The sequence below is a fragment of the Bos mutus genome, chromosome 19 (genome assembly GCF_027580195.1).
Source record: "Bos mutus isolate GX-2022 chromosome 19, NWIPB_WYAK_1.1, whole genome shotgun sequence".
Classification (NCBI taxonomy): domain Eukaryota; kingdom Metazoa; phylum Chordata; class Mammalia; order Artiodactyla; family Bovidae; genus Bos; species Bos mutus.
The window spans coordinates 33,807,347-33,830,323 of NC_091635.1; the positions used below are offsets into that span (position 1 = coordinate 33,807,347).

The 22,977-nt window shown below is 37.4% G+C and overlaps 1 protein-coding gene and 1 non-coding gene across 7 annotated transcripts in view; one reads left to right on the forward strand and one right to left on the reverse strand.

The window, feature by feature from the left end:
* TANC2 (tetratricopeptide repeat, ankyrin repeat and coiled-coil containing 2) overlaps positions 1–22,977 on the forward strand; it is a 359,086-nt gene that overhangs the window by 43,923 nt on the left and 292,186 nt on the right. The gene's annotated exons all lie outside the window — the stretch shown is intronic.
* On the reverse strand, positions 20,616–20,687 carry TRNAC-GCA (transfer RNA cysteine (anticodon GCA)). Its single transcript has one exon. It is a non-coding gene; the product is annotated as a tRNA-Cys (tRNA).

Genomic DNA, 22,977 nt, shown 5'->3' on the forward strand with positions numbered 1-22,977 from the left:
TCTCTGCTTTTGAATATGCTGTCTAGGTTGGTCATAACTTTCCTTCCAGGGAGCAAGCGTCTTTTAATTTCATGGCTGCAGTCACCATCTGCAGTGATTTTGGAGCCCTCCCAAAAAATAAAGTCAGCCACTGTGTCCACTGTTTCCCCATCTATTTGCCATGAAGTGGTGGGACTGGATGCCATGATCTTCATTTTCTGAATGTTGATCTTTAAGCCAACTTTTTCACTCTTCTCTTTCACTTTAATCAATAGCCTCTTTAGTTCTTCTTGACTTTCTGCCATAAGAGTGGTGTCATCTGCATATCTGAGGTTATTGATATTTCTCCCAGCAGTCTTGATTCTAGCTTGTGCTTCCTCCAGCCCAGTGTTTGTCATGATGTACTCTGCATATAAGTTAAATAAGCAGGGTGACAATATACAGCCTTGATGTACTCCTTTTCCTATTTGGAACCAGTCTGTTGTTCCATGTCCAGTTCTAACTGTTGCTTCCTGACCTGTATACAGGTTTCTTAAGAGGCAAGTCAAGTGATCTGGTATTCCCATTTCTTGAAGAATTTTCCATAGTTTATTGTGATCCACACAGTCAAAGGCTTTGGCATAGTCAATAAAGCAGAAATAGATGTTTTTCTGGAACTCTCTTGCTTTTTCCATGATTCAGCGGATGTTGGCAATTTGATCTCTGGTTCCTCTGCCTTTTCTAAAACCAGCTTGAACATCAGGAAGTTCACGGTTCACATATTGCTGAAGCCTGGCTTGGAGAATTTTGAGCATTACTTTACTAGCATGTGAGATGAGTGCAATTGTGCAGTAGTTGAGCACTCTTTGGCATTGCCTTTCTTTGGGATTGGAATGAAAACTGACCTTTTCCAGTCCTGTGGCCACTGCTGAGTATTCCAAATTGGCTGGCATATTGAGTGCAGCACTTTCACAGCATCATCTTTCAGGATTTGAAATAGCTCAACTGGAATTCCATCACCTCTACTAGCTTTGTTCATAGTGATGCTTCCTAAGGCCCACTTGACTTCACATTCCAGGATGTCTGGCTCTAGATGAGTGATCACACCTTCGTGATTATCTGGGTCATGAAGATCTTTTTTGTACAGTTCTTCTGTGTATTCTTGCCACCTCTTCTTAATATCTTCTGCTTCTGTTAGGTCTGTACCATTTCTGTCCTTTAATGACCCCATCTTTGCATGAAATGTTCCCTTGGTATCTCTAATTTTCTTGAAGAGATCTCTAGTCTTTCCCATTCTGTTGTTTTCCTCTATTTCTTTGTATTGATCGCTGAGGAAGGCTTTCTTATCTCTCCTTGCTATTCTTTGGAACTCTGCATTCAAATGGGTATATCTTTCCTTTTCTCCTTTGCTTTTCGCTTTCCTTCTTTTCACAGCTATTTGTAAGGCCTCTTCAGACAGCCATTTTGCTTTTTTGCATTTCTTATTCTTGGGGATGGTCTTGATTCCTGTCTCCTGTGCAATGTCATGAACCTCTGTTCATAGTTCATCAGGCACTCTATCTATCAGATCTAGTCCCTTAAATCTATTTGTCACTTCCACTGTATAGTCATAAGGGATTTTATTTAGGTTATACCTGAATGGTCTAGTGGTTTTCTCCACTTTCTTCAATTTCAGTCTGAATTTGGCAATAAGGATTTCATGATCTGAGCCACAGTCCGCTCTTGGTCTTGTTTTTGCTTACTGTATAGAGCTTCTCCATCTTTGGCTGCAAAGAATATAATCAATCTGATTTCGGTGTCAACCATCTGGTGATGTCCATGTGTAGAGTCTTCTCTTGTGTTGTTGGAAGAGGGTGTTTGCCAAGACCAGTGCATTCTCTTGGCAGAACTCTACTAGCCTTTGCCCTGCTTCATTCTGTTCCAAGGGCAAATTTGCCTGTTACTCCAGGTGTTTCTTGACTTCCTACTTTTGCATTCCAGTCCCCTATAATGAAAAGGACATCTCTTTTGGGTGTTAGTTCTAGAAGGTCTTGTAGGTCTTCATGGAACCATTCAACTTCAGCTTCTTCAGCATTACTGGTCAGGGCCTAGCCTTGGATTACCGTGATATGAATGGTTTGCCTTGGAAACATACAGAAATCATTCTGTCGTCTTTGAGATTGCATCCAGGTACTGCATTTCAGACTCTTTTGTTGACTATGATGGCTACTCCATTTCTTCTAAGGGATTCCTGCCCACGGTAGTAGATATAATGGTCATCTGGGTTAAATTCACCCATTCCAGTCCAGTAAATCCTTCTTTCTATTATATTCTTTTAAGCTTTTCCGTTTCCTATTTTTATGCATTTCACAAGTTTTCGTGGGTGGTATGGGTTTCCCTGGTGGCTCAGTCTTAAAGAATCTGCCTGCAGTGCAGTTGACACAGAAAACTGAGGTTTGATCCCTGGGTCAGATCCTCTGGAGAAGGAAATGGCAGCCACTTTGGTATTCTTGCCCGGAATATCCCACGGACAGAGGAGCCTGGCAGGCTACTATCCATAAGATCGCAAAGAGTTGGACACAACTGAAGTGACTTAGCATAGCATTGTTCGTATATTCTTTATCATTCTCTTCAAAATATCTTTTAGCACTGCTTGTAATTTCTTCTTGACCCATAGGTATTTAAAGTATAATTGTTTATTTCCAAATAGTTGATGATTTCCTGGTCATCTTATTATTAACTTAGCTAATTGTACTCTTATCAGAGAAGCTATCCTGTATTATTTTACTGTTTTTATATTTATTGAGGTTTTCCTTATAGCTTTGCATACAGTCAGTTTTGTCTGATGTTCTTGATGTACCCAGTAATGTGGATTCTGCAGTTACTGGGTACAGTGTAGGTCATTTTTGTAAATCAGATCAGATCAGATCAGTCGCTCAGTCATGTCCGACTCTTTGTGACCCCATGAATCACAGAATGCCAGGCCTCCCTGTTCATCACCAACTCCCGGAGTTCACTGAGACTCAACGTCCATCGAGTCAGCGATGCCATCCAGCCATCTCATCCTCTGTCGTCCCCTTCTCCTCCTGCCCCCAATCCCTCCCAGCATCAGAGTCTTTTCCAATGAGTCAACTCTTCGCATGAGGTGGCCAAAGTACTGGATCCTCAAATGTTTTATGTCCTAACTTTTTAAAAAATTATTTACTAAGAAAGGTATGGTTAAATCCTATACTATGATTGTGGAATTGTCTATATCTGGAAGCTTTCTTATTAGGGAAGATCCCTGGAGTAGGAAATGGCAACCTACTCCAGTATTCTTGCCTGGAGAATCCCATGAACAGAGGAGCCTGGCGGGCTATAGTCCATGGGATCGCAAAGTCGGACATGACTGAGCCACTAACACACACACACACGCATGCACACACACCCAATGATGAAATGTTCCTCTTTATTTTTAATAATGCCTTTTGCTTGAAAGTTGACTTTGTCTAATGTTAACATAGCTGTCTAGCATTGTTTGGATAGTATTTTAAGGCATAATTTGTTCTATTCTTTTATTTTCAACATATCTATATAGTTATACTGTTAGTAGCACATAGTTGAATTTTCTTTTTGTATTCATATAAGTTTTTCCTCTCAAAGGAGATGTTGGAATTCATTTACATTAATTCAGCCAGTGATACAGACTTCCCTCGTAGTGCATTCAGTAAAGAATCTGTCTGCAATGCAGGAGACCCAGGTTTAATTCCTGGGTCCGGAAGATCCCCTAGAGAAGGAAAAGACAATCCATTCCACTCTTCTTGCCTTAAGAATCTCATGGACAGAGGAGCCTGGCAGGCTATAGCCCATGGGGTTGCAAGAGGCAGACATGACTTAGTGATTAAACCACCACCAACCAGGGGTATATCTGGGGTTGAATATAACATTGCTCTTTGTTTTGTGCTAGTCCTGCTGGTTCTGTGCTTTCCCCCCCTCTCTTTTATTGCTTTATTTTGTATTGATCAGAATATTTTTTATATTCCATATCTCTCCCTACTGATTTGGGGATTATGAAGTCTTATTATAATTCATTCAGTAACCACTTTAAGGTTAAAACATCAATCAAAGTTTGGTGTCAATTGGTACTTTTACCCTCTCCTTGGACAATGCAAGAGTCTTAGAATCTTTACATTAGTTTAAATAGTTTGTATTTAAACTCCACAAGACATTATTATTGTTGTTTTATGTAGTCACTGTTATATAGATTTATTCACAGATTTGACCTTTTTATTGATATTTATTCCCTCCTTCCTTCACTGTCTAGATGGAATCACCAAATTTCTTTTTGTTTATAGAACACCCTTTATAATTTCCTTTAGTTGGAATCTTGGTGTGGCAAATTTGCTTCAGTTGTCTGAAAACACCTTTATTTTGCCTTTATTTTTGTAGGATGTTTTTGCTGGGAGTGGAATTATATATTTTCACCTGTTTTCTTTCAGCACTTTGAAATATTGTTCATTGTCTTCTGGCTTCTTGAATAACTTCTGGTGAAAAGTTAGCTGTCACTCTAAATGCTCTCTGCAATCTGTCTTTTATCTCTTTGTTTTTAGTTTTCTAGATGTTACATTGATGTGTGTAGGAGTGCTTTTCTTTTTAATTTTTCTTTGTTTAGCTTCTGTTTATGTTTGGTAGGGTTTTCCGAATATGTGGCTTGATGACTTTCATCAGTTTGGGAAAATTATTTCTCATTATCTTTTTAAATTTTATTTTTCCCCCTTTTCTATTTGTTCTTTATAGACTACATGTATGCCATTTATGTCTCTTACACTTTCTTTCTATCCTTTTGACTCTGTGCTTTATGTTGGATAGTATAAAAAAATCTGTTTTTGTTGTTGTTGTTCGATCGCTAAGTCATGTATGACTCTTTGCAACCTCATGGACTGTAACATGCCAGGATCCTCTGTCTTCCACTAGTTCCCAGAGTTTAATCAAATTCATGTCCATTGAGTTGGGTGATGTTATCTAACTATCTCTTCCTCCGCCACCCCCTTTGCCCTTTGCCTTCAATCTTTCCCAGCATCAAAGTCTTTTCCAGTGAGTTGGCTTTTCTCATCAGGTGGTCAAAGTAGTGGAGCTTCAGCTTCAACATCAGCCCTTCCAATTAATATTCAGGGTTGATTTCCTTTCAGTCAGTTCAGTTCAGTCACTCAGTTGTGTCCAACTCTTTGCGACCCCATGGACTGCAACATTCCAGGCCTCCCTGTCCATCACCAACTCACAGAGTTTGCTCAAACTCATGTCCATTGAGGCAGTGATGCCATCCAACCATCTCATCCTGTGTCGTCCCCTTCTCCTCCTGCCTTCAGTCTTTCCCAGCATCAGGGTCTTTTCCAGTGAGTCAGTTCTTCGCATCAAGAATGGCCAAAGTATTGGAGTTTCAGCTTCAACATGAGTCCTTCCAATGAACATTCAGAACTGATTTCCTTTAGGATGGACTGGTTGGATCTCCTTGCCGGGCCAAGGGACTCTCAAGAGTCTTCTCCAACACCACAGTTCAAAAGCATCAGTTCTTTGGCACTCAGCTTTCTTTAGAGTCCAACTCTCACATCCATACACTACTGGAAAAATCATAGCTTTGACTAAATGGACCTTTGTTGGCAAAGTAATGTCTCTGCTTTTTAACATGCTGTCTAGGTTGGTCATAACTTTTCTTCCAAGGAGCAGGAGTCTTTTTATGTCGTGACTGCAGTCACCATCTGCAGTGGTTTTGGGCCCAAGAAAATAAAGTCAGCCACTGTTTCCACTGTTTCTCCATCTATTTGCCATGAAGTGATGGGACTGGATGCCATGATCTTAGTTTTCTGAATATTGAGCTTTAAGCCAACTTTTTCACTCTCCTCTTTCACTTTCATCAAGAGGCTCTTTAGTTCTTCTTCACTTAATCAGTGGGGAACTGATTTCCTTTAGGATTGACTAGTTTGATCTTCTTGCTGTCCAAGGGACTCTCAAGAGTCTTCTCCAGCACCACCATTCAAAAACATCAGTTCTGGTGCTTAGTCTTCTTTATGGTCCAACTCTCACATCCATACATGACTACTGGAAAAGCCATATGCATCTTTGTCAGCAGCACCTTTGTCAGCGGAGTGATGTCTCTGCTTTTTAATACAGTGTCTTGGAGAAGGCAATGGCAACCCACTCCAGTGTTCTTGCCTGGAGAATCCTAGGGACGGCAGAGCCTGGTGGGCTGCCGTCTATGGGGTCGCACAGAGTCGGACACAACTGAAGCGACTTAGCAAGGAGCCAAGTGTCTTTTAATTTCATAGCTGCGGTCACCATCTGCGGTGATTTTGGAGCCAAAAAAATAAAATTTGTCACTGTTTCTACTTTCTCCTTTTCTATTTGCCATGAAATGATGGGACCAGATGCCATGAACTTAGTTTTTTGCATGTCAGTTTTAAGTCAACTTTTTCAGTGTCCTCTTTCACCCCCATCAAGAGACTCTATAGTTCCTCTTCATTTTCTGCCATCAGAGTGGTATCATCTGCATATCTGAAGTTGTTGATGTTTTTCCCAGTAATGTTGATTCCAGCTTGTGATTCGTCCAGCCCAGCATTTTGCATAATATACTCTGCATGTAAGTTAAATAAGCAGGGTGACAATATACAGCCTTGACATACTGCTTTCCAAGTTTTGTACCAGTCCATTTGTTTCATGTCCAGTTCTGCCCCTCCCCACCACCCCCACCAAGTCCAGTTATAACTATTGCTTTTGACCCACATACAGATTTCTCAGGAGATAAGTAAGGTGCTCTGGTATTCCTATCTCTTTAAGAATTTTCCACAGCTTGTTGTGATCCATACAGTCAAAGGCTTTAGTGTGGTCAGTGTAGCAGAAATAGATTTTTTTCTGGAACTCCTTTGCTTTCTCCTTGATCCAGAGAATGTTGACAATTTGATCTCTGGTTCTTCTGCCGCTTTGAAACCCAGTTTGTACATCTGGAAGATCTCAATTCACATAATGGTGTAGCCGTGCTTGAAGAATTTTGAGCATAACCTTGCCAGCATGTGAAATGAGCACAGTTGTATGGGAGTTTGAACATTCTTTGGCATTGCAGTCTCACAGAAGGGAAATGCCAAAGAATGTTTGTTCACTGATTCATTCTTCATTGGTCTATAATCTGCTTTTAACTGCATTCAGTTCTTAATTTTAGTTTTTGTACATTTCAGTTCTAGAAATTCCATTTGCTTTATTAATTTTTTTTAATTTGGAAATAATTTTAAGTTTGCAGAAAAGTTGCAACAATAATGCAAAAAACTCCATATACCCTCCCACAGATTCATGAACTTTTCACTGTATTTGTGTCAGCATTCTCTTTCCATATGTACATACACAGAGCGTCTCCTCTCCTCTACTTCACCTTTTATGTCTCACTCACTCTTTTTTATTTTTTTTATGTGGCTTTTTATATGTTTTATTTTACAATAGAAAGCTTTTAAACATTCTTTTGCAAAACAAAGAATAAATGTGTGAAGTAAATCTATTTAGCCTCCTAAATTCTTTTTTCTTGGTAAAACTATGGTTTATCAGATTGTTTGTTCAGAACAAGTAAGTATATGTGTGTTCTGGGAATGTGTTTTCAAGAATTATTACAATCTAATCAATCAACAAATGTTTATTAAGTACCTACTCTGAACAACAGAGAAGGCAATGGCAACCCACTCCAGTACTCTTGCCTGGAAAATCCCTTGGACGGAGGAGCCTGGTAGGCTGCAGTCTACAGGGTCTCTAAGAGTCCGGCATGACTGAGCGACTTCACTTTCACTTTTCACGTTCATGCATTGGAGAAGGAAATGGCAACCCACTCCAGTGTTCTTGCCTGGAGAATCCCAGGGACAGAGGAGCCTAGTGGGCTGCCGTCTATGGAGTCGCACAGAGTCGGACACGCCTGAAGCGACTTAGCTGCAGCAGCAGCAGCAGCAGTCTGTACAAGATTCCACTGGAATTGTTTCATTGGCTTATATCTTCAGGTATTTGAAGATGGGTCAAATGCATCATGCCCCTTTACTCTTAAAAACTTCAGTATGTATTTCTTAAGGAGATTACTTTTTATAACCACAGTACATGGATTCACCTCAAGCAATTGTTGATATAATACTTTCATCCTATTTACCATTTATTCTCTAAATTTTGTCAGTTTACCTAGTGACTTTTAAATAGAATTTTATCCCTTCCTTTCCAAGATGCAGTCCAGAATAAGGTATTACATTACTTGTTACGTCTTTTTACTCTCATTTAATTTGTTATGGTTTCATAGCCTTTCTTGACATGTTTGAAGAATAACTGAACTGCTCCTAATTGTACTTTTTTTTTTTTTTTTTTGCAATGATTAGATTCAGGTTATATATCTGTGGTCTGAATGTTACATAAATGTATGTTGTTTTCTTCTTAGGGTATTATAGCTGGAGGCACACAATGTCCATCTGTTACTCATATGTGATTCTGATGACCAAATCAGGGTACTCTCTACTTTCTCTGCTGTACAGATACGAATTTTCCCTTTTAACTTGAAAACAATTTATAGATAGACACCATTAGGTTTTTTTTTTTTAATTCTTTCTGTTCTTTGTGAGTAGTATTTCAATCTTGTCTCTTAACCTGTCTGAACAATGGTAAGTTGCTATTTATATCTATATCTGTCTTAAAGTCTGTACCTATGATAGACACTCTAAATATATCTGTTTCTCTTGGATTTTACTTACATAATTATATTTCCTCCTATGCCAATTTGTGTGTGTGTGTGTGTGTGTGTGAGCTTTTTATTTTGGGTTAATTTTATCTTTATAGAAGAGTTGCCAAGATAGTACAGAGAATTCCTGTATACTCTTTACCTGGTTTTCCCTATTGTTGCATCTGTGTTACCATGGTGCATTTGTCAAAACTAAGAAACCAACATTGGTACATTGCTATTAACTAAACTCCAGATTTCTATTTGGATTTCATTAGCTTTTTCATTAAAGTCCTCATTGTGTTCCAGAATTGAATCCAGAGAACTATATAGCATTTACTTATTGCATCTCTCCAAACACTGATTGGATTTGACAGAAGACAAATAATAGTTGACATCACCATACTGGTTAAGTTCTCCCAACTCCACTGACCACATTTTGAAAGAGGCGCACATGTGTGCGCACACACACACATGCACACACACACACACTGGTTAAGTTCCCCCAACTCCACTGACCACATTTTGAAAGAAGCGCACACGTGCGCACGTGTGCACACACACACTCACTCACTCACTCACTCACTCATACATGTCAGAGATCTGAACTGCCCTCAAATTTGACATTTAAAGAAATAGTTTATCCAAAATTTGTCTTCTGGTCAAGAACTGTGATTTTCTTAGTTTTTCACTTTTGATACCAGCAGTAGGATTTTCTGTCCCTTCATAGCAATTAATCCATATAAAATAGGTAGTAGGAAAAGACTAAAGCCATATTAAGATGCAGATGCTGGGTAGACTTTTTGCCCTGAGCACTAGTGTGAGTGATTCATTTCTAAATACTACACTTATTAGAGGTAGGCACCAAATTTGTGCTTTAGCAGTTACAATTACCAGTCGTTGTATTCTAGACATTTGAACAACTGCTGCTTTAGTAGCGATCATATTATTGAACCCATATATGTCAAGATTCTACTATAGTATTAAAGCTTATTATTTTGATTTACTAGGCATTTAATTATGTCTATAATGATTTTGGGGGGTCTTATTCTATTATTTTTTCTTTTCCATGGTTTTTCATGTGAAATGTTTATAATTTAGAGTAGTTATAAAAATAGTGATTTGTGTTCTGTATTGCAGGAATTTGTAGAGAAGCAGTCTGTTTTTCTTAAAGTGTTCACTGAGAAATTCCAAAGCAAGAATAAATTTGATATTAAAAGGAAAAAATGTGTTTATGGAATGATATCATTATTGTTTTCATCATCACAGTTTTTTTTTCTTTAATCATTAGTGAATAATTGGGTGGGTGCTTTATTCTTTATATTATTATTTTTGGCTCATGGCATATTTTTAAAATTAGTAAGGTAAGTTTTCTCATGGCTTAATCATTTGTTTTGTTTTAGAGAACCATTTTAATTTTTACTTTGAAAAGAATTCATAATAAAGGAAATTGGGTATTCTAATTTGTTCTTTGAATAGTTGATCTGAACTTTTATGTGGGCCACTAGATGAAGATTTAAAAAATAGATTTTATGTCAAGTAATAACAAATGAATTTTCTCAGGCAAAGTTTTCCCTCAAAGGACATGTGAATATCAACTTTGAATTTTGTAGCTTACTTCAGATTTATAATGTGGAAATTGTTTCTGATGTATGTAGGACTTGGAACTCTTGTGAAAAGACAACTGTGTGGTTCTTTTGAATTATGAGTGATAAAGGAAAAATATGTGTTTTTGTGTTTTATAAAATTTAAATATTTATATATTTTTAACTGTTATTTTTATTGTTTACAATCATGCAAGTAATTAGTAAAAGTTCCAGTATGGTTCTTTGATATAACTAATGCCACTATTTGGTATCATTGTTTTGGTAAATCATCATTCAGGTATGAGGGGAAAAAATACTATCAAGTTCAGATTATTCAGGAATTCAAAAAGTATAGTACCCCTAGTATAACACAGCCATTGGAAGAAAAAAATATCTCTTGAGGCTATCTCCTTTCCAAAATAAAAAATGAGCATGAGAAAGCAGAAATGCAGAAAGAAAAGTAAGCAAACTAAATAAAACTATAGTTAAATGTAAATAATTCCTGATAATATACTACAAGTAGAATTTGTTCCAGGAAAGCAAAGATGTTTCTGTGTCAGAAAATCAACACAAGTTTTTACTTAGAAAAAAAAATAAAACCACATTATTATATCATTATATTCTGCTAAAGCATTTTATAAATCTGAGCAACCATTAAAAACATCATTAATATAGAAGGATACTTTAATAAAGGGTATTCACCAAATCCAACAGCAAATACCATTCTAAACAAAAATGAATCAGCCATTTCCATAAAAACAGAAACGTAATAGAGATTTCTCCTATTATCAAACTTTTTCAAAATTGTTTAGAAGTTCCTAGTATCCAGTAAAGACAAGAAATTGGAAAAGACAAGACAACGCCATTTTTATTTTCAGGCAAGGTATAAAAACCCAGAATCCAGTAAATATCTATTAGAAATAATAATGTAATTTGGCAAGGTGATTGACACTTTTAGCTCTGCCAGTATTTACTGATTAGGAATGTAAATGAGAAAAAAAATTACATTCACAGGTATAACAGCCATCAAATTCTCAGGAATAGATTTAACAGGAAACTTTATTGAAGTGTGTAAGACTTTGGTTCAGTTCAGTTGCTCAGTCGTGTCCAACTCTTTGCAACCCCATGGACCGCAGCACGCCAGGCTTCCCTGTAAGACTTGGACAGATGGAAAGACATATCATGCTTCTGGATTTACATATAAATTTATTTCAGTTCCATTCAGGAAACAGGTTCATTTTCAGTTGGATTCAGTTCAGTTCAGTTGCTCAGTTGTGTCTGACTCTGCAACCCCATGGACTACAGCACATGAGGCTTCCCTATCCATCACCAACTCCTGGAGCTTGCTCAGACTCAATATCCATCGAGTCGGTGATGCCATCCAGCCATCTCATCCTCTTTTGTCCCCTTCTCCTACTGCCTTCAATCTTTCCCAGCATCAGGGTCTTTTCCAGTGAGTCAGTTCTTCACATCAGGTGGCCAAAGTATTGGAGTTTCAGCTTTAGCATCAGTCTTTCCAGTGTATATTCAGGGATGATTTCCTTTACAGTTGACTGGTTTGATCTTGCTGTCCAAGGAACTCTTTAAGAGTCTTTTCCAGCACCACAGTTGAGAAGCATTAGTTCTTTGGTGCTCAGCTTTCTTTACAGTCCAACTCTCATATCCATACATGACTACTGGAAAAACCATCAGTTCAGTTCAGTTCCCTCGCTTAGTCATGTCCGACTCTTTGTGACACCATGGACTGCACCACACCAGGCCTCCCTGTCTATCACCACCTCCTGGAGCCTACTCAAACTCATGTCCATTGAGTTGGTGATGCCATCCAACCATCTCATCCTCTGTTGGCCCCTTCTCCTCCCACCTTCAATCTTTCCCAGCATCAGGGTCTTTTCAAATGAGTCAGTTCTTCGCATCAGGTGGTGAAAGTATTGGAGTTTCAGGTTCCGCCCTTTCAATGAATATTCAGGACTGATTTCCTTTAGGATGGACTGGCTGGATCTCCTTGCTGTCCATGGGATCTCAAGAGTCTTCTCCAACACCACAGTTCAAAAACATCAATTCTTCCACCCTCAGCTTTCTTTATAGTCCAACTCTCACATCCATACATGACTACTAGAAAAGCCATAGCTTTGACTATATGGACCTTTGTTGGTAAAGTTATGTCTCTGCTTTTTAATATGCTGTCTAGGTTGATCATGACTTTTCTTCCAAGGAGCAAGTGTGTTTTAGTTTCATGGCTGCAGTCACCATCTGCAGTGATTTTGGAGCCCAAGAAAATTGTCTGTCACTGTTTCTATTGTTTCCCCATCTATCTGCCATGGAGTGGTGGGACCAGATGCCATGATCTTAGTTTTCCGAATGTTGAGTTTTAAGCCAACTTTTTGACTTTCCTCTCACTTTCATCAAGAGGCTCTTTAGTTCCTCGTTGTTTTCTGCCATAAGGGTGGTGTCATCTGCATATCTGGGGTTGTTGGTATTTCTCCCAGCAGTCTTGATTTCAGCTTGTGCTTCATCCAGCCTGGCATTTCACATGATTTACTCTGCCTAGACATTAAATAAGCCAGGTGACAATATACAGCCTTGATGTTCTCCTTTCCCAATTTGGAACCACTGCGTTGTTCCATGTCTGGTTCTAACTGTTGCTTCTTGACCTGCATACGGACTTCTCAGGAGGCAGGTAAGGTGGTCTGGTATTGCTGTCTCTTGAAGAATCTTCCACGGCTTGTTGTGATCCATACAGTCAAATGTTTTAGCATAGCCAGTGAAACAGAAGTAAAATAACTTTAAAATTCTATGGAAGAATAAGTGAAAATAATGAAGTATGGAAAGGAATCATTGATTCTGGTATGACTTATAAGATATTAAAACTGATAAAAATGCATGGTTACATAGGCAAATAGGCTATATTTGTCTAGGACAGAGAGGAAGAAAACCATAGGATTAATAAGGCCAGAGCATTATTGCCACTTCATTTTGTGGAGCTGTCCGACACATTGTAGGACACAAATGCCATTATGACCAAAAGATACCTTCTGAATGTTGAACAGCCAAAATCTGTCTTTGATTTGGACTTAAGGAAGAGATAGAATGGAGGTATTGGAGTGGAATTGCTGGTCATTTGGAGAAAGGTGCAGGGTTTTGTGTGAACAAGTGCTTTTGTTTCTTTGGGGTAAATGTCCACGAGTACAGTTCCTAGGACATGTTTTAGTTGCATGTTTTGTTTTTAAAGAAAGTTCCATCTTTTTTTTCAGAGTGTCTGTACCATTTTACATTCCCACCAGCAGTGTGCAGATCATCTAATTTCTTCGCATCCTTGGTAGTGTTTGGTGTTGTCACTGTGTACGTTGGTATCTCACTGTGGTTCTAGTCTGTGTTTCCCTAGTGACTCAGTGATACTGAGCATCTTTTCATGTGCTTATTTGCTTTCTGTATGTCTTCTTTGGTGAAATATCTCTCCATGGCTTTTGGTTGTCTTCTGGTTGAGTTGTTGTTGTTCATGTGTTAGGTTTTGAGAGTTCTTTATGTAATATATTCTAGACTTTGTCAGATAACGTTGTTTGCAAATATTTTCTGTCAGCCTATTGATTGTGTTTCTAACCCCTTAGCAGTCTTTTCATAAAGTTTTTAACATGATGAAGTCCAGTTTATTGTTTTACTTTCATAGATCATGATTTAGTTTCTGTCAACAGATACTTACTTGTTAATCACTAAGTACTGGGTAGTCAAGGCTATGGTTTTTCCAGTAGTCATGTATGGACGTGAGAGTTGGACTATAAAGAAAGCTGAGGGCGGAAGAATTGATGCTTTTAAACTGTGGTGTTGGAGAAGACTCTTGAGAGTCCCTTGGACTGCAAGGAGATCCAACCAGTACATCCTAAAGGAGATCAGTCCTGAGTGTTCAATGGGAGGACTGATGTTGAAGCTGCAACTCCAATACTTTGGCCACCTGATGCAAAGAGCTGACTCATTGGAAAAGACCCTGATGCTGGGAAACACTGAGGGCAGGAGGAGAAGGGGATGACAGAGGATGAGATGGTTGGATGGCATCACTGCCTCAATGGTCATGAGTTTGGGTAAACTCCAGGAGTTGGTGATGGACAGGGAGGCCTGGCGTGCTGCGACCATGGGGTCGCAAAGAGTCGGGCATGACTGAGCAACTGAAGTGAACTGAGTATCCTCTCTGAAATATGAAATCTCTTGATATTTGAGTTTGAGTTAATTTCTCTTTAATCACTTTATGAGCAAAAACTCTGCCCATCTGTGAAAATAGGGCAGTTTATTAGAAGAATTTCTTATAGGCATTCCACCTCCCCTCCTCACTGCCCCTAATTGGGCATTGAAATTAATTAAAACCTTCATTGCTCTCCGAATAGTGAATGCTCATAACAAACTATAAAGAAATATGTACAGTAGTATTCATATAAATATATTTATGCTATAAAAGTATCTTTTTCCTTCCAGGGACAGTAAGTTTTATTTCACTAATAAACCATGAAATTACAGCATAAGCTTTTCAAGGGTTTTTACCTTTTCTGTACCTTGGTCTAACAAATTTGGTTAGAAAACACTCCTATTTAATGTGGGGAAAGGATTTTCTTATTTAATTATAGAGCTGCAACATCTTTTGTAATAAAACCCAAACCTGTCATATTTTTATTGACTACTGTTTCACTTTCTGGTCCTTGCCTGTCTATTTACCCAATCTATTTTGTCAGTTGAGAAGTCTACTCTTTATGAAATTCATTTGTCCTTGCCAATTAAGATAGGCTGTCATAGAATTTGAGGTGAAAAGTCATTAGTGAAAGTGACAGAGTGTGCCTGTATTAAAGAGAAGAAGGATTCTTATTTGGTGGTAGGCTGAGAAAATGAATATGACTGAGAGTGAAGAAAAGTGGTGAGACCCTTGAAATTGCATTTTGAAACATCTGATTTGACTGGTTTTATTTATATTTCAGGTATTTGTAGCAGTTTAGCAATTAAACTAATATCACTTCTCATCAGATAGACACATACACTTGCACTCATGTTTTCACCTCTATTTCCAATTTTATTTTTGTCCTATTTATTCAGAGTTGTTTGAGCTATGCTAAACTTCACAAGATGAATTGTCATGACTTCATCTTTTACTGTGCTTCATGTATCATATAAATTATTTATTTCTTGAAAGTTTATTGGAACTCAGACATAAAAATGGCTAGCCTGAGTTTCTTGGGGGTTTTTTTAGGTAGTTTTTTGACAATATTTTTTATTTTATTGTCATCAGTCTAATTAGGTTTCCTCTAGACCAGCTTGGATAATTTATTATTTTCCTAGAAAGTGTCCATTTCATCTGTTCATGGCATTTCCCAGTCAAGAATCCTGGAGTGGCTTGCCATTTCCTTCTCCAGAGGATCTTCCTGACCCAGGGGTCAAATTATTATTTGATTTATAATATTCTCCTTATTAATTTTTTACATAGTTTGATTTTATTGGAACATAGCCACACCCATTTGTGATAGAGACTGTACAGTCCACACTCCTGAAATATTTATGATCCAATCCTGTGAAAAATATTTTACCAGTTGAGGTTGGTTTTCTTTGTTTTGTATTTTACTCTGACTGTATTTTGATCAGATCTTATAACTACCTCATGGATGCTAGAAAACAGAATGTATTTACTCTTGATAGAGTGAACTTTACTCATTTTTTAGCTCCTGTATGTTAATGTTGACTTTCTGATACTTTTGCCTCAAGTCTGTCTAGTTTTTGTATTTAAGGTGTTTCTCTTATAAATAGGTAGTTTTCTTATTGTTAAATCCAGTCTGATTATCTATTTTTAAATGGTCTATTAAGCCCATTTCACTGACTATATAACTACTGATGTGATTTGGTGTAAGTCTCATCTTTCTTTCTTTTTTTTTTTTGCATTCCATGTGTTCCTCATTCCTTTTTTTCCCTGCTCTCTGTCTTTTTTAGAATTTATGAAATATTTTAAATTCTCTTTTCTTGGGCTTTTAGCTATACTTTCTTGGATTTTTTTTAAAAAAGAGACTATGTAAAGAATTGGGTTTCCCAGTGGCACAGTGGTAAAAAATCTGCCTACCAATGCAGGAGATAAGGGTTCATTCCCTTGGTCCAGAAGATCCCCTAGAGGAGGAAATGGCAACCCACTTCAGTATTCCTGCCTGAAAAATCCCGTGGACAGAGGAGCCTGGTAGGCTACATAGTCCATGAGGTTGCATGGACTGTAGGTTGCAAAGAGTTGGACATGACTGATCACACACATGCAAAGGGTTACCATATTCATCTTAAACTTTTTATGGTCCAACTTGAATTTTTATTCTACTTTATGAGTACTGTAAGGACTTTAGGATATTTAATTCTACTTATATCCCACTTTTTGTTGTCCTGTATTTTACTTCTACTGTGGTTTATATGCCACAATACATTTCTCTTGCTTTAAGTAGTCATTAGTTTTTCAGATGTTTTTCAAATGTCTTTTTAAAAAGTTGGTTCATATATTTCTTTCTTCTAGTATTCTTCATTTCTTCTTTTAAAATGATGTTTTATCTGGAATAACTTTTTTTTCACCCTGCAGAACTTTCTTTGCATTTCTTGAGGTGTAGGTCACTATAGTGAATTATCTCAGCTTTTGTTTTCTCATAATATTGTAATTTTACCTTCATTTTTTGAAGGCTATTTCCCCTGGGTATAAAATCTTAGATTGGCAGTTCTTTTCTTTCTACACTTTAAAAGATGTTCTTCTGTTATCTTTTGTTTCTGATAATAAGTTGGCAGTCATTCTCATTGTTTTTACCTTGGAATGAAATGTGACTTATTTATTTAGTCTGATTGATTAAAATTTTTTCTTTATCTCGGGTGTTAGCATTTAGCTGTGATGTACCTTTCTTCCTGTTGTTTGGATTTATGTGTTGAGTCTGTGTGTTGATATCTTTCATCAGTTGTGGAAAACCTTAGCTATTATTTCTTAAAGGATTTCTTCTGTTTTATCATCTATGTTTTGGAACTTTAATTTGTACTTAGATTGTTTGACATTACCTCATGCATCTCAGGGCTTCTCGGGTGGCACTAATGATAAAGAACCCGCCTGCCAGCGCAAGAGATGTAAGAGACACAGGTTTGATCCCTGGGTTGCGAAGATCCCCTGGAGGAAGGCATGACAACCCACTCCAGTATTCTTGAGTGGAGAATCCCATGGACAGAGGAGCCTGGTGGGCTGCCGTCCACAGAGTTGCAAAGAGTTGAACACAACTGACGCAGCTTAGCACAGCACAACACATGCATCTCAAACTGTGTTATTTTTCTTAGCTTTTGGTAATTTTTTTTCACTTTGGTCAATTTTTGTTGGCCTGCCTCCAGGTTTATTGACATTTTTCTGCTGAGTTCAGTCAGTTTTTAAGTCCAGTTGGTTAATTCTTAATTTAGATGTTGTTTTCAATTATACAATGTTCATTTGGTTCTTTTTAAGATGGTTCACTTCTCTGATGAAATGTTTAACCTTTTCATCTGTTGTTTTTCTGTTTTTAACCTCCTTTTTTCCCTAACTTTTATGTAATAGCTAAAAATAATAGTTTAATAGTTGATATCTCTGCTAAATCCAACATTTAAGTCATATGTGCATCTGCCTTGTTAATTCTTTTGTTTCTTCACACATCTCATCATTTTTCTGTTATTTACCAGACACTGTGTTTCTGTAGAGGTTAGAGTAAATATTAATAGTATTTTTCTCTAGATGAAATAAAATTTATATTTTAAGGCAGGACAAGAAAGATTAAACATAAAATTCTTTGTGTTTATTTGGAACTTCTCCCTCCCTAATGTGCAGTGTGCATATGCATTATATATCTACCTGAATTTCTGAAAAATGACAGTGTCTGCTTAACCATAAACCATCTTTTTTCTTTCTAACACTAGCAATGTAACTTCTTAAAAGAATAGTATTTTTTCCCAGCTCTGTAGGGAGTCATGGTGACGTGCTGTTTACTTGCTGTTTGCTTTGTTTGTGTTTACCTGGACTGTTGTATCCTTGGTGAACTTTATGTAAAATATCAGTACGCGATTTTGACGTATGATCCTTTGTCTCAAAAATGTATTTGACTATGCTTTCAACTTATAACAAGTGGAATAGTTCTCAGAGCTTTCTGTGATTCTGCTTTCTGGATTGTAATCTTCAGTCTGGCTTGAATAAAATTCTCTATTTTCTATTTGATAATTGAATTTCTGTTGAGACGTGAGAAGGAAAGCCTTTTCCTGTGTAAGACAGCTATGATGAGGGTCTGGCTCTCTTGGATTTGATGGAGGGTTGAGGTGTATAAGGCCTAGGTTATTTTGTCTCAGTTTAGTTTGTCTCAATTCACATGTATTTCTGATGTCCAGGTAGAAGTCTCTTCTGTGTGTATGTCAGTCCTCTCTCTTTAACAGGACTCTGGGATCTAAGTACCATTTCATTATGAGCTCTTGCTCAACATTATTGTCAAACTTCCAGCCCCCCAGATTGTTGTCACCTTGAACTTGGTAGAAGGCCTGTTTGGAGAATCAGGGGGCAGGGAAAACTAGCTTTGAATTTGGAGAAAGGGATTCCTTCACTTTCTATACCAGGAGTTGACAAACAGGGTCTCCAGACTAAATCTGGCCTACCACCTGTTTTTGTAAATAGAATTTTGTGTGGACATAGCCATAATCATTTGTGTATGTATTGTCTATATTGTCTGCTTTCATACTTCAAGAGCAGAATTATGTAGTTGGAAAGGAGACTAAAGTGTTTTCTGTTTGGCCCATTATAGACAAGTTTGGTTGCCCCTGTTCTACACTGTCAAACCCATTCACAGAGTTGTTAAAAAAAATTGCTGATTTCTCTTACCCCCCTCCATTTATTTGTTGTTCTTTTTATTTTTTAATTTCCTTAATTTATTTTTATTGAAATATAGTTGATTTATAATATTGTGTTATTTCACAATAACCAGTCTTTGGCCTCCTACCCATGTTTTGACTTAGTAAATATCTGTAGTGATCTTAAACTTCATCAGATTTTATAAACTCTAATCTTCCGTTCAGTTGCTCAGTCATGTCTGACTCTTTGTGACCCCATGAATCACAGCACGCCAGGCCTCCCTGTCTATCAGCAACTCCGGGAGTTTACTCAAACTCATGTCCATCGAGTCGGTGATGCCATCCAGCCATCTCATCCTCTGTCGTCCCCTTCTCCTCCTGCCCCCAGTCCCTCCCAGCATCAGGGTCTTTTCCAAACCCTAATCTTAGAACCCTATTAGATTTCAGTAGGTTTTAGTATAAAGTTTAAAGTCTTTCACTGTACTTACAGAGACCTTGATAATAACACTGCCTGCCTCCCCAACCTTCTTCTTTTTTTTAATAGACTTTTTTTTTTAAAGAGCTCTTTTATGTTCTTGACAATATTGAGGGAAAGATACAGAGATATCCCATGTACTCTCTGCCCCTCATATGCCTACAGCTTTCTATTTTTAACACTCACTGAGCTTCCTTCTCAGCCTCCACCACATTCAAATCCCCTTGTTACCCTTTCTGTCCTTACTGTTGTACATATGACTCTTGGAGAGATTTTTCTTTGTTTGCACGGTTTATATTCCTTAATAGATGTAAGTCCTACAGGTTCACTGACTGTATTATTCCCAGCATCTAGAATGGTGCCTGGAAATAAGTAGATCAATAGATATTTGTTAAATTAATGAATAAATTTACTATATTCTCTGACTCAGTAGCACTCTCCCTACTCTTATCTTGCTGCCATATTAATTTTCCTGATTAGAAAATTCTTAGCTTGGCACCTGACCTTACCTAACTTCCTTCTCTGGCTTTATTCCCTGTAACTCTTACTCAGAAACTTTCTACTTTATCCAAATTGATCTTAATGCTTTATGTTTTCTGTGCCCCTTTGATCATCACATTCACCCTGTCTGGAATAAACTTGCCATTATACTTGTCTCTTCTTTAAATCCTACCCAATCATTAAAGTCCATCTTATATCTTATTCAGGTTCACAGTGATCACTCTTGTGCCTCATGTACTCTAGTGTTTATTCCTAATGTGAAACTTAGTGAAGTGAAGTTGCTCAGTCGTGTCCGACTCTTTGTGACCCCATGGACTGTAGCCTATCAGGCTCCTCCGTCCATGGGATTTTCCAGGCAAGAGTGCTGGAGTTTTTGATTGCCATTTCCTTCTCCAGGGGATCTTCCTGACCCAGGAATCGAACCTGGGTCTCCCGCATTGCAGGCAGACGCTTTACTGTCTGAGCCACCAGGGAATGTGAAACTTAAGGTAAATCCATGGGATTTTCCAGGCGTGGAAATCCATGGGATTTTCCAGGCAAGAGTGCTGGAGTGGATTGCCATTTCCTTCTCCAGGGGATCTTCCCGACCCAGGAATCGAACCTGGGTCTTCCGCCTTGCAGGCAGATGCTTTACCGTCTGAGCCACCCGGGAATGTGAAACTTAAGGTAATGCCTTTTATTACATGTAAACTTTCTAGACATGCTTCCCTAACACAGTTTAACTGTCCTCAGGGTAAGAAGTGTTCACTGCCTTTTTACCCTCCACAGTTCATACTGTCATTATATTGACATTTATATTTTGTTGAAAGAGAATGTAGGAAGTCATTTATTTAGTTACATTTCTTGTCTTCGATAGAGCATGTGTTAAGTAACAGTTAACTTACATTCCCTGTGTTCTATATTTCACAAGGGAAAGTACTTTAACATGTTATTACCTCATTTAATCTGTATAGCAAATACCATTCCATTTTACAAATGAGAGGTAAAAAGGTTTACCTGAGATTAAAAGACTTTAGTGTTTGTAGCTAGTAGACATCCATAGGAATAGAAACAGTTGAATTCTCACTCTTCCGTATATTGCCTGTCACTGGATAAACGGGACAGTTAGTAATGGAATTAAGTCTAAACTGAGATCTGAACTCTAAAGGACGTTTCTTTGAAGTAGTGAGTCAGTTTTTAACAAATCTTAAGGATTAAGGATTATATCAAAGCAAAAAGTAGCCAAGAGTTTGGTGACTTCCTTTGGTAGTTAAAAGAGATTTTATTATTTTAAGTTGTGTGTATTTTTGCTCTCCGTTTTTTCCTTTTCTTTTTTGATCTCTCATTTTTTCTGATCATCATGAAAACATGTTAAATATGTGTAACAATTAGACATTGTGAGTTGGTTTGTCAGTATTTTGTATGTTTATTATTTGAACAGTCACCTTAGATGTAAACTAATTACATGAGTATCTTTGACTTTCCTGACTTTTAAATGGACTTTAATTCAATTGATATTAATTTTAAAAATAAAAAAAAAAAATTGTACCGTTTTTAAAGGTTACACTCCATTTACAGTTATTATAAAATATTGGCTATATTCCCTGTGTTGTACCATATATCTTTGTAACATATCTTACACCCAATAATATGTATCTCTCACCCTCCCAGCCCTTTATTTTACCCCTCCCCTGCACTGATAACCACTAATTTTTTTCTCTATCTGTGAGTCTACCTTGTTTTTAATTAAATTCACTAGTTTGTTGTATTTTTTAGATTTCATAAATGAGTGAATCACTGTTGTCTTTCTCTGACTGACTTACTTCACTTATCATAAAGTCCAAGTGTGTTCATGTTGGTGCAAATGGAAAAATTTCCTTTTTTTTTTAAGGCTGAGTAGCATTCCATTGTATTTTATACCACATCTTCTTTATCCATTCATCTGTTGATGGACACTTAGGTTACTTCCATATCTTGGCATTTGTAAATAATGCTACTGTGACCATTGGGGTGAATGTGTCTTTTCTACTTGGTCTTTTTTTTTTTTTTAATCAGATATATACCCAGGAGTGAAATTGCTGGGTCATATGGTAGTTGCATTGTTAGTTTTTTGAGACACCTTCATACTGTTTTCCACAATGGCTGCACCAGTTTACATTACCACCACCAACATGCGAGGAGTCCCTTTTCTTTGCTATCATTTGTTACATGTTTTCTTTTTGATGATAACCATTCTGACTAGTGTGATGTGATATCTTATTGTGATTTTGATTTGCATTTCCCTGATAACTAGTGATGTTGAGCATTTTTCCATTTACCTATTGGCTATCTGCGTTTCTTCTTTGGAGAAATGTCTATTCTTTTCTTCTGCCCATTTTTTAATCAGGTTATTTGTTTTTTTGATGTTGAGTTGTATGAGTTGTGTGTATTATATTTAAATAAATAAAAATAAATAAACAACATTTTTAATGCAATAGAATATTGGTCTTGGTTATTTTTCTGCCCATACAGTCCTACAATATTTACTGAAAATGTTAAGGAGTCTTAACTACAGTGGAAAATATGAAGATTAGAATTGAAGGAATTAAGTTAAATAATGCCTCCAAATAGTTGTGGATGTCTTCTCATCCATTCTTACAGGCTTAAAGTAGAATGTTTGGGGATGGGCATGTGGGGAAAGAAGGTTGGCAGGCAGAAGCAAAGGCCGTTAGGAGAAATTTCAGCAGTGAGGTGCCCAGTACAGTCATGAGAGACTGCCGTGAGTTGTTTAGAAGCCTGTGTCCTTCCATAATTCTATAAGATCTGGTCTTGATTACTTTTGGTTTCATTTCCTTTACCTGTACCTCTTGTTCTTGTTCACGTCGTTTCAGTCATATTAGCCTCCTCCTGGCTTAGGAGTTTAATGCTTGTTTCCTTTGCCTGAAATGATAGCTCCCTTTCTCCATTAGGGACTTTATTTAGAA